Source organism: Rhinoderma darwinii, chromosome 5 (assembly GCF_050947455.1).
Source record: "Rhinoderma darwinii isolate aRhiDar2 chromosome 5, aRhiDar2.hap1, whole genome shotgun sequence".
Taxonomy (NCBI): domain Eukaryota; kingdom Metazoa; phylum Chordata; class Amphibia; order Anura; family Rhinodermatidae; genus Rhinoderma; species Rhinoderma darwinii.
In genome coordinates, this window is record NC_134691.1 from 136,004,326 (window position 1) to 136,016,942 (window position 12,617).

Consider the following 12,617-nt stretch of genomic DNA (forward strand, 5'->3'; position numbering starts at 1 on the left):
ATTCTTTTTGTGATCTTTTTTTAAATAACATAGTGATAAATAACATTGGGCCTTATTTATCAAAATAAAAAGTTAATCTGTCCTTATTGCTTACAGCAAGCAATCAAAGCTTCGCTTGAATTTTTTAAACTGTTCCAAAAAATTCAAACTGGGCTCTGATTGTTTACTATGAACAACAAAGACAGTTTTGATAAATGAGGTTCATTGTTTTTGTTAATCTTTTAAGATGTTGTGACATATTTTTAGTGGACATTTACCTAATTAATTTTAGTGAAAGAAGCAGGAAAATTGCTCCGTATACTAAAGGTTCTTATACACATAAGAAGTGGGCTTACATCTATTCATTACTCCGCCCATACACATTTGAGAATACATTGGCAGTTCTAGTCGTGCACTGTGTCAATACACGTCCGATTACTCAAGAATTTAAACGACTGGTGGCCAAGCAGTACCAAACGTAGTATTTCATAAGTTTTCAAAGAACGAGCATTCGAAGCAATGCCCTGTTCAACTTAAAACACCTACTCTCCTCTGTTGGTTGGCATTTGCCGAATGATCGTGCACGTACATACCACTTTTACCAGCTCTTGGATGTAAATTTTCTGCACAGCCAGCCTGATATCCAGAAGATGACTGTTGGTCATCGGCCGTCTGTAACGATCATTTAAAAGTTATGAATGACTGTTTATTAATAAGGGAGATTGGATGGGGCGTGGCCTAGAGGTGAATGGAGGAAGTCGCATAGTTGCTGAGCTCCGGGATAAGAAAGCCTAAAACGGCCCAAATAAACCTACTTTGACGAAGGTAAAGTGAAGAAACTGTGCTGCAAGAATAGCCCGGTAGAAAGCATCCGACCTGGCTGGCAGTGGGGGAGCGTGTGACGGCACCGGAGGAGAAAGGGCCTTGATGGTGACAAGCACGGTGGAGACGAGGTTTATCCTGCAGATCTCAGTACCATCGGCGGTGAAGAGGACATTGGAAAAACGACGTGGCAAAAAGTAAGACGACACAAGGGGCTGAGGAAATCGAGAACACTTACCGGAGGCAAAGGAGACGGGGTGAATCAAGCAGGGGGAAGATATCCTCTGACGCCGCCCTTCTTCCTCAGTCGGCCATCTTCTGCACGGTGCCATTGGGCTGCACATGTGGCGACAGTGAGGAAATCAGAAGTGCAGCCTAGCACCTAACACCTAGTCAAAGGAGAGGTTTCGGCAGTGAAGGGATAGAACATTCACCAACAGCCACAAGCAGTGGTAAATTTCGGGAGGAATGTGACAGCCAACTCTGGCTTGGAATACGTCTGGCAGCCATCGTTTGGGGAGGCCTGATCTGAGTGAGTACGCAGTGCTAACGTGGAGGATAAGGTGTCTGGTCCCTTAAGGATTGAAGGTGGAGATAAAGAGGGATTGTAACTTTATTTCTGCAGTGGAGGCACCACTATATACCTTGAGGGTAGCTGGAGAACACCTTACAGTCCTGGGTACAGAATTACATCTGCATAAAGGGAAAGTTCAAATCCTGTGGCAAATCCACCACAATTGTGTATGGACAAACTGTCTGACTATTCAATATACCAGTATACTATACAAGATATTCATCTGTATATATCCCATCTAATCCTCTGAGAGGCAATGGGAGGCACATCCAAAAAGAACACCAAAGCCAAACCTGCTAAACTTACTGAATTTTTTAACCCGTCATCTTCACAACAATTGGGTGCGCACAAACGTATACCTTGTACCCCTTCTTCGCCTGCTCCGTCATCCAGAGCGGAATCGGTAGATAATGACACACAAGATGAGATGGAATCTCAGCCAGTCTCGGAGCCCACAATTAAAAGGTTGTTGGATTCCTTGAGAGAATCACTCCAAACAGATATAAGACAAGTTATTGGAGATTTGAGAAAAGATATTCAAACTATATAGCCTCCAGAACAGATCACATTGAACATAAGATGGAGGAAGTTGTTAAATCCCACAATATGCTCATTGATGCTAATTCAAGTTTGGAGGTGATGAGACTTTCCAGTAAAGTTTTAGATCTAGAAGATAGATCTCGCAGAAATAATGCCCGCATCAGGGGCATACCGGAATCGGTCACTCCAGACCTTTTGAACCAATTCCTTACTGACATGATGGCCATTGTCCTACCGCAAAAAACCACCCAAGAGCTTCTAATTGACAGAATCCACCGTATTCCTAAACCCAAACATATTGCTGCACATCTTTCTCGTGACACGATAGCACGTATTCATTTCTTCCATGTGAAAGATGAATTTTTAAGATGTCTAAAGATTTCCCCTGAGCTTCCAGAAAGGTTTAAAGATATTGTTCTATACCCGGATCTTTCGGCAGCAACCATGCTACGACGCAAGGAATTTGCTTCCTCTACAAAAATCTTAAGAGATAATGCGATTCTTTACAAATGGGGCTTTCCAGTGAAGATTATTATTACGAACAAAGGAAAACAACACATCTGTTTCACTCCGACAGCAGTGAAAGAGCTTCTTAATTCTTGGAATTTGCTCCCGTCGCAAGATCAGTGTCCCGCTCGTCCTCCTAACATCAGACCGGAAAATGTCGCCCCGTTATGGTCCGATAGTAGTAGGAGATCCAGTCGTCGGCTGCCCGTCTAATGATATTTGCAGCAGAAACAAATCTTTCTCGTCAAGGCTTTCGTGACGAATCCGGGACGTTCTCCATTCCTTCTTCTGTTTTGAAGTAACTTTTACTTTACAGGAAAGCTGAACTTGAGTCCCTGTGACCCTTTCCCTGAAAGAGGGAATGTCCTATTGGGTAATCTCGAAGTATTACCTATGGTTTTTGTTAATAGGTTTTTGGTTTTTCTTTTTGTTATGTGCTGTATCATACCTTACGGTGAACCCCATTACTCCTGATGGATCTGAAGTTGATCTCGATTAACGCTCATGGTCTGAATTCTCCCTTCAGACGGTCCATGGTGTGGAAAGAAGCCCTACAGTCCTCTTGTGACATCTTATGTGTACAGGAATCACATTTACTCACAAAAGATTGTAAATTATTTAAACACAAAAAATGTCCTCATATGTATTATGCGTCTAATGAGGTAAAGAAAGCTGGGGTGATTATTGCTGTAAAAGACACCATAGCATTTAAATATCTTCAATCTTATTCAGATCCGCAGGGCAGATTTATAATTTTAGTGTGTGAAATAGACAATCTGGTGTATACCTTAATTTCATTGTACGCCCCTAATGTCAGACAACTAGCGTTTCTTAAAAAAGTGTTTTCAAAAGCCAAAGAATACCAAAAAGGGGGGTTAATAATATGTGGAGACTTCAATACAGTGGTAAATAAAGATATGGACCGTTCTGACGGGGGTAATATATTGACTCAGGAGCTAAATGTATTGATAGGGGAAGAAGACCTTCATGACGTTTGGCGGTACCAACATGCGGCAGAAAGGGATTATACCTTTTATTCCTCACCGCACAAAGTATACTCAAGGATTGATTTATTTTTGGTGGATAGGCAAGTTCTTATGAACTCGCGCTCTTCTAGTATTGGTGTGATTACCTGGTCAGACCATGCTCCGATTGAGCTCATAATTTCAGACTATTATACTGCAATACCTAAATCTCCTTGGCGTTTAAATACATTCCTATTAAATTCTCCAACACTCATGACATCGGTGGGACATGCTTTGGAAGAATTCTTTGACATTAATGCCCCATCTGCATCATCCCCTGAACTTCTCTGGTGCACACACAAAGCTTTCGTCAGGGGGTTGTTCCTTCAGGCCGCAGCTAGAGCTAAAAAAGAAAGAACTAAAGAGTTTGATATGCTTATAGGTAATATAAAATCCTTGGAAGCCCAAATGAAAATGATCCCCTCAGAAGTAATAAGAGAAAAGCTGAGAACTTCTCGAGAAAAACTACGAGTACACCACCTATTTATGTATGAAAAAACACTAAAAAAATTAAAATGGAACTTTTATGTTCAAGGAGATAGACCGAGTAAAATTCTGGCTAGGAGAGTGAAACAACATATGGCAAAAACAAAAATTGCCTGGATAAAAAAAACAGATGGGACAAGAGTGTATGACCCTCAAGATATCTCGGAGACATTTGCGGAGTATTATAGTTCTTTGTACAATCTTAAAAAGGATACACAAATAGCGGCAGTGTCTAGAGAACAGGTTGATTCCTTTTTAGAAAAGGTGAAATTACCTGAACTGTCTGAAGAACAGCTCAAGCAATTAAATGCTCAGATATCTGTAGATGAAATAAGGGTATTACTACTTAAATCGAAACACAATAAGTCTCCCGGGCCTGATGGCCTTCCAAATTAATATTACAGATCATTTGCAGAAATTCTATTACCCCACTTGAAGGACATGTTTGAAGGATTTGCAGCCAACCCTAATCCCCCTCCAGAACTGTTAAAGGCCATTATTGTCACTCTGCCCAAACCTGGGAAAACTCCAGACTCTCCAGCTAACTTTTGGCCAATTTCGCTTTTAAATTGTGACATAAAACTATATGCTAAACTATTGGCGAATAGACTAAATGATTGCTTGCCCTCTTTGATCACGTTGGACCAAGTAGGGTTCGTAAAAGGGCGTCAAGCCAATGACGGAACTCGTAGAATCCTAAATTTAATACAAATAGCTGGCGAGTCCAGTAATGCGTCTCTGTTTATCTCCCTAGATGCCGAAAAGGCATTTGATCGAGTAAATTGGCAATACTTGGAAGGTACGTTAGACACATTTGGGTTTAATTCCTTTATTAAAAAGGCCATTCTTTCTTTATACTCCACTCCATCAGCCAAGGTCCTGTCTTCTGGTCTTTTATCCAGAGATATATCAATTACTAATGGGACTAGACAGGGGTGTCCTTTATCCCCTTTAATTTTTACTTTATGTATGGAACCCTTTGCGGAAATGATCCGTAGTTCCAATAACATCTCAGGTATTAAGATAGGAACGAGAGAGCATAAAATAGGGTTATATGCAGATGATGTTATATTAACATGTACCTCTCCTCTTGTATCTTTGTCGGAATTAATGGCCATTATTTCAGCATACCCAAAAGTATCCTATTACAAATTGAATATTTCTAAATCCAAAATGTTAGCCATCAATGTAGATCCTATACTTAAAAATTCCTTATCAAAGTTTCAAATGAGTTGGGCTACATCAGGACTTCCGTACTTAGGAATAAAGCTATTCTCCTCAATCTCTCAAATATTAAATAACAACTATGTGGATCTCATTGAGGGGTTGAAGTCAGAATGCACAAGGTTGAACACTTTCCAGCTATCATGGATTGCCAGAATTAACCTGGTTAAAATGATGCTACTCCCCAAGTATTTATATTTTTTTAGAACTATTCCTTTGTTGATACCTGGGCCAATTACTTCACAAATTCAGAATTTATTCCTTAAATTTATCTGGAATGGTAAAAGAGCAAGAGTAGCTAAAAAATTACTATTTCGTAAGGTCAAATCGGGAGGATTGGCGGTCCCAGATGTGGTGGCCTATAATATAGCCGCACTTATGGACCAAACGCGTATGTTATGGAAGAATCCAGCCACTAATTTATGGGCTCAGCTGGAAGGAGATATGTTATCGCAAACATCCTTAAAAAGTCTAATAGCGGCAATATATATAGGGGCTAAGATGCCAAAGGTGGCATTACAAACGACTTTAGACTCATTGAAGGTATGGAAATCATACATATGCAAAAACAATTGGGTACATTTAAGTCTTGAACATCTACCGCTTCACATAGTGCAGTTTTATGCCCCTCATTTGTCTCTGCTCCCATGGATGAAGGCAGGGATAGTGAGTATTTCTGATTTTTATGAAGGAGAAAGTATGAGATCATTCGAGAACTTAACATCCAGGTTTGATATTCCCAGCAAGTTATTTTATCAATATCTTCAAATCAGACACTTACTACAATCTATAGAGTTCCCAACTCGGCCAGACCATTTGTCAGCATTCCATAAGTATTTTTTTCAGTGGCAAGGATATGATAAGGGACTCTCCTGTAGCTATAATCTTCTTCTAAATAACACGGCTATAAGTAAATCATCAAACGAGTCGAGATGGGAGCGTGAGTTGGGAGAGGAGTTTTCCGAGGAGGATTGGGCAAAGGCGTCAGGGTGGATTCTACGTCATTCTAGATGTATTAATCATGTGGAACTCATACGGAAAATCCACCTCAGATGGTATATGACACCAGCTAGATGTGCTCATTTAGTGGTTGGATCAACTAATAAATGTTGGAGAGGGTGTGGAATGATAGGATCGACTATTCACATGTGGTGGTATTGCCCGAGGATTAGGGGTATGTGGAAAGAGGTGTATAAATTGATGAAAGAGATTACTGGGAGAGATATTCCTTTCAAACCAGAATTGGCAGTTCTGGATATTGGGCTAGGTGATATCCCCCACGAAGACCGAGTAGTGACACATCACATATTCATAGCCACTAGGATAGCCATTGCTAAATCCTGGAGGGCGAATATATCGCCATCAATAACAGAAGTAATCAGTAGAATAAATAATACTTGCCATTATGAATCTATTTTATTGCATACTCCTGCCAGTCATGATAAATGTTTGAAAAATTGGGAGATATGGATAGACTCGAGATATTATACATAACGGTATAAAGAATGACATGTATGTAACTGAAAATATGATACTGCACTGTTGTTTATTTTTGCTTATTTTCACTGTTATAAGTTGGTGCTAATGGACTGATTCGACTTGGTATATATTCAATGTATTGAAGCACTATTGTTGTTAGTCCGTGTTTTTGGGCTTATTTTGATGTTTTCTTGTTTAAAAAAGATGTAAAATTTCAATAAAAATCTATTGATTTAAAATAAATAAATAAGGGAGATTGCAGGGTGAGGAGGGCGTGAAAGAGTAACGGGGTACTTTTGGGTGACTTGGTGTCAGAAAAAACAATGATAAGAGTGCTAATATGACTGACAATGTTTGCTATCAGACAGCTATTTCATGTAGATGAAACTAAAAGCAGGAGAAATCTGGCATACATATGGTTGAGATTACATGAGAAAGACTGGACACTGAAACTGCACATGAGTTTTCATAGATGGACACCTTAACTAATACTGGTATGTATAATATACAGTAGGTGGGATGCTGATATATGCATAAACTTGTAAACTGCTGTTAAAATTATTATGAATATCATGTGACACTAAGTTTTACATGACCTATAAAACCACATCCAACATGTTACAACCAGCAGGTTGTGGACCCCCTAGGCTACTCCACCAGTTTCGCAGGGGGTGACCTCTAAGGGTGTTATCTAGGTAGCCTCCCCGTTCTTCACCCTTTAACCTCTATATAGGGATCTGATCTTTGCTGTGAGGAGGCTACCAGGTCGCCACTTCTTTTTTTTTTTTTATTCTTTTATTTTGATTTTGTAATATGAAGATCAACAGACAATCGGACAAAAATCATCTCATCAGAATACACTCAAATGTGCTATTGACCGTGGCCACAGGCCCGTTACATACAGTGCATAAATTCAATAAGAACAATAAGAACAACAAGAAGTGCAATATCTCTCAGAGTGATTTTGGAAGGCATGCAGCTATGCACCCTGAACCCGCAGCGATGCATAAAACTCCATTGCAAAACAGAAATATAGTGAAGGAAACCAGAAAAGCGCAGAGACAAAAGGAAAGGAAAGGAAGGATAGACAAGTGTCTGACATACTTGAGCCTAGGGAGGGGGACTCTGAGCCATGATGACCTTGTATTCCTCGGAGGATTGAAACCTGATCCATTCCCGCCAGGTTTTGAGGAAGGAAGAATGAGACGCTTTCATTGACGCTGTGAGATCCTCCATTCTCATGATCTCCTGGATCTTGTGACACCACATGCGAACCGACGGGGGACATGTCTGTCTCCACAACGCTGGTACTCATGCTCTCTCCGCGTTCATCAAGTGGCGGACGACTGAGCGTTTGTACATGGGCAAAGGCATCTCACACAGATGGAACAGAAAAAGGTCCGGTGACCTTGGCAGGGAGAAGTCCGTGAATTTAGAGGAAATGCGCCGCACCTCAGACCAAAAATCAGCCAAGAGTGGACAGTCCCAAAAAATGTGTAAGATTGTACCCACCTGGTCCCCACATCTCCAGCACAGAGGTGAGACCGCTGAAATCATAGCGTGCAATCTGGAAGGCACCCTATACCAACGAGACAGTGTTTTATACCCTGCCTCCTGATATCTGCTGGCCATGGAAGACTTGTGTGTCATAGTAAAATGGCGATCTCGCTGTTCAGGAGTGAACGTGAGCCCCAGATCATGTTCTCAGCTAAGCAGGTAGGAAGGGGGGTGCTGATTAGATGGTGAGACCAAAAGCCTGTATAATGTGGACAGGGAGTGTCGCATTGTGCCCGTGCATAAAAGTTCAAACGGAGAGCTATCCCGTGCATACGCCGCTGGGTTAGGTAAGCTCACCAGGAAATGTCGTAGCTGGGTGCCCTGCCATGTAATAAAGGGGACAGGGTCTGTCAAGGACTGTATGTGTGTGCCCGACATCCAACTGTCCTCCTGCATGAAGTGTGTCGCACGTCCCTGCCCCGCCCTCAGCCATAACAGGAAGGGACCACCTTTCTGCCCCGGCGGAAAAGCAGGGTTACCCAAGATCGGGTACATGGGGGAGGGGGACGGAGAGATCTCTGCCCTAGGGAATATTCGCGCCGCTACTGCCAAGGTGGGCCCGATCGTCGGGTGCGTCCGTGCGGCTAGGGGAGTATGATTACCTAGGGTCTGCAGGGGAACCGTTAGGAATGTCTGTTCCATAGACACCCATTCCTTAATCTCCGTATGTCTGAACCAGTCTAGGATTCGTGCCAGGTGGGAGGCGTGGTGGTAGGATATAAAATCTGGAAGACCCACACCCCCTTCCCACTTTGTACGAAAAAGCAAGGAACGGGCGATACGCGCAGGTTTCCCCGCCCAGATAAATTTGTGTAGGAGAGACAACAGAGATTGAAAGAACGGACGTGGGACGTGTATCGGGAGAGCCTGGAAGAGGTACAGGATCCTTAGCAAAATATTCATTTTGAAAATTGCGCACCTCCCAAACCAGGTGAAAGTACCAGAAGTCCATGAGTCCAGGTCTCGTTTCACCCGTTGAAGCAACGGAGGGAAGTTCACCGCATAGAGGCGAGACAGGTCCCCAGGAAGCTGCACCCCTAGATATTTAAGGGAGTCTCTTGCCCATTTGAACGGGAAGGACTCTGCCAAGTCGTCGACCAAATTTTGCGGCAGCGAAATGTTGAGGGCTTCGGACTTCTGGTAGTTAACCTTGAAGTTAGAGAGTTGCGAATATCTATTTAATTCTGCCATGAGGTTGGGCAGGGAAATCCGGGGAGACATGAGGAAGAAGAGCAAGTTGTCCGCATAGGCCGCGACCTTATGAACCCGTTCGCCCAGGGTTATGCCCGATATGTCTGGGTTGGATCGAATATGGCACAAAAAGGGCTCCAAACATAAAATAAAAATTAATGGGGACAGAGGGCAGCCCTGTCTTGTGCCATTGGTAATTGTAAATGAGGAGGAGTGATATCTGTTGACCTTAACCTGTGCCGACGGGGAAGAGTAAAGATCTGAAATCCACTCTATCATGTGTGTTCCTAAGCCCACGTGCCGTAGAGTAGCCTGCATAAAGTCCCAGTTGACTCTGTCGAACGCCTTTTCCGCATCCGTTGACAGAAAGCAAGTGGGAGGGGTAGAAATGGCCGCTTGGTACATTAAATTGATCGCTCGAGTGGTATTATCCCGTGCCTCACGCGATGGCATAAAGCCCACCTGGTCTCTGAATCACGTTATGCAAGAGCGGAGTCAGCCTCTGTGCCAGAATCTTGGCAAAAAGTTTCAAGTCCACATTAAGTAGTGAAATGAGACGATAATTCTGGCAAAGAGAGGAGTCCTTCCCTTCCTTCGGTATGACCGTAATGTGGGCCCTCAAGGTGTCTCGGGGAATGACCCCCCCTCAGTAATAGAATTGAATGCCTGGAGAAAGTGGGGTGAAAGTAAGTCCGCATAGGCCCTATAATATAGAAGGGGCAAACCATCCGGGCCTGGTGCCTTCCCCGTGGGTGAGTCCTTCAGTGCCCATGCCAGTTCTTCCGGGGAAATGGGTGCCTCCAGAGCCGCGATCGCCTCAGGAGGGATACATTTCATCCCCGACGACCGTAGATATTGGTCAATCTTTTCTAGGTGACCGCCACCTTCCGCGGAAGGAGGTGCACTGGGAAGATTATAAAGAGCGTGATAGTAGGCACGGAAGGCTTCTGGAATGTTTTGTGGAAGCTGGAGTCGGCGATTTTGTGGACCTAGAACATAAGGGACGTATGTACGGGCGCGGGTCTTCCTAAGTGCTCTAGCCAAGGTCCTTCCGGGTTTGTTACTAAATTCATAAAAGTGACGTCTACATTTAACTATGGAGGCCTTCGCCTTGGCCAGACATATTGAACACACCTGTTCTCTCAACCGTCCCAATTCTGTCCCCACCTTCCTATCCTGAGTTGTCTTATGTGACTGCTCTAATCTGTGTATTCGGGTCAATAGGTCCCTCAAGAGTGCCGTTCGTTCCTTTTTAAGTCTAGTACCCACCCGGATGAAAGCCCCGCGCACCACGCATTTGTGGGCTTCCCAGATGCAAAAGGGATCCACCCCCTATGTGGAGTTTAGTGCGAAGTACTCCACTAAGTCCCTGCGAATCTCCGTGGCCACCGTCTGATCCTGAAGAAGCGTCTCATTTAGTCGCCACTGCCAAGATTGGGAGTGAGCGGTAGGGTGGGATAGAGTAAGAGTAATGAGGGCATGGTCAGAAAGTGTGATGCTGTCAATGGATGCCGATGCGAGGCTAGGGAGGTGCGTGTGGCGCAGGAAAAAATAGTCGAGTCTGGAGTAGGAGTTATGGGGCGCAGAGTAAAACGTGTAATCCCTGGACGCTGGATGTAGGACCCGCCATGTGTCCACTAACTGGTGTTCGTGCAATAACCCGACGCAGCCGGCGGTGCGCCGCCCGAGATAAAGAGGAATGGCCTCTTGAGGAGTCTAACAAGGGGTCAAGTGTGATATTCAAATCCCCCCCAGTATGAGTGTGCCTTCCAGAAAGCCGTCCAACGCCCCAAGGACCCTCTCCAAGAAGGCTACTTGACCAGTGTTGGGGAGGTAGTAGGTAGCCAGGGTGTACAGTGTGTCGTCTAGCTTACCCTTCACGAAGAGGTACCGGCCTGCTCCATCCGTGCAAGTTTCCACATGCTCCCAATGTAGAGAGCGGGAAATCAAGATAGAAACCCCTTTGGTCTTGGAGTCCGGAGACGTGCTGTGGTACACGTCCGGGTAGTTGGAGTCTGTGAGCCTCTGTACACCGTCAGCCCGAAAGTGAGTCTCCTGCAGGAACGCCACATGTGCTTTCTTTTCCCATAGGAGACGGAGAATGGAGGACCTCTTCTCAGGAATATTCAGCCCCTGTGCGTTCAGAGAGATAACAGTTATGTCAGACATGATGACAGACGGATGTATGGACAGAAAAGGGGGGGGAGAAGGGAGGAAAGGAAAGATGAAGAGAAAACCGAAAGGCACAAACGCTCTAAGATTGGAGTGCTAAAACCTCCAGTACTCCACGAGAGCTACGCCTTCCTGGAGGAAGTCTCCCGCCACCGCGCAGCTCCCGGAACCCTAATGGGGAACGCGGAAGAACAGAAGTGCAGAAAGAACAGTGTCACAAAAACACAGCAAGTAACAGTAAAAATTTCCAATAAATTGTATCGAAGCCCCGAACCCACCCGGACATCTATCAAATGGACCCAACCCCTTCTTCAAAACTAGACTGCAGTAGTAGCCTCCCCCACCAAAATAAACCTGCTTCCCCGACCCTCCGTTTGGGCTCTGTTTCTAAAGCATACCCCTTCAACGCCAACAGTCACCGCTCGATGAGAATCCTGCTGGAGAAAAAAGGAGGAAAGCAGGGGTTTGCAGTTATCTGTCCATTTTTAAACACACAGGGGAGCAATCAGTCTCTTCGTGGAGAGCGGCTTCCTGGTGGTCAGGATTCCAGGGGCCCGTTTCGGCGGTCTCCGTGCTGGGGTCGTCGCTCTGGAGGACGGGCCACAGATTGCTCCTCTCCATGACGAGGCGGGAAGCGGGGCACGAACTCTGGGAACGGACCCCTCTGAGTGTGGACGTTGCCGGGGGTTCGGTCCAATCAGGTAGCCGTACTGGTGAGATCTCCAGAAACCGGAACGCTTCCTCTAGGTCATCTGGGGACCGGACTGCAAATGATTGTCCCAACCTGCGGAGAATAATATGAAAAGGATGTCCCCATCTGTAGGTTGCGCCAGCAGCCTTTGTCGCTTCCAGCAAGGGTCGGACTAATCTACGCATGGAGAGCGTCAACCTCGATACATCTGGCAGAATTGTAATGTCAGCGCCTTCAAATGGAACAGACCCTTTCTCCCAGGCTCTCCTGGCTATTTCTTCCTTTTGCTTGTAGAAGTGTACTCTACAAATCACGTCTCTGGGTTGGTTACCTTCTCTGTTCCGGGAGCCCGCTAGTCTGTGGACTCTGT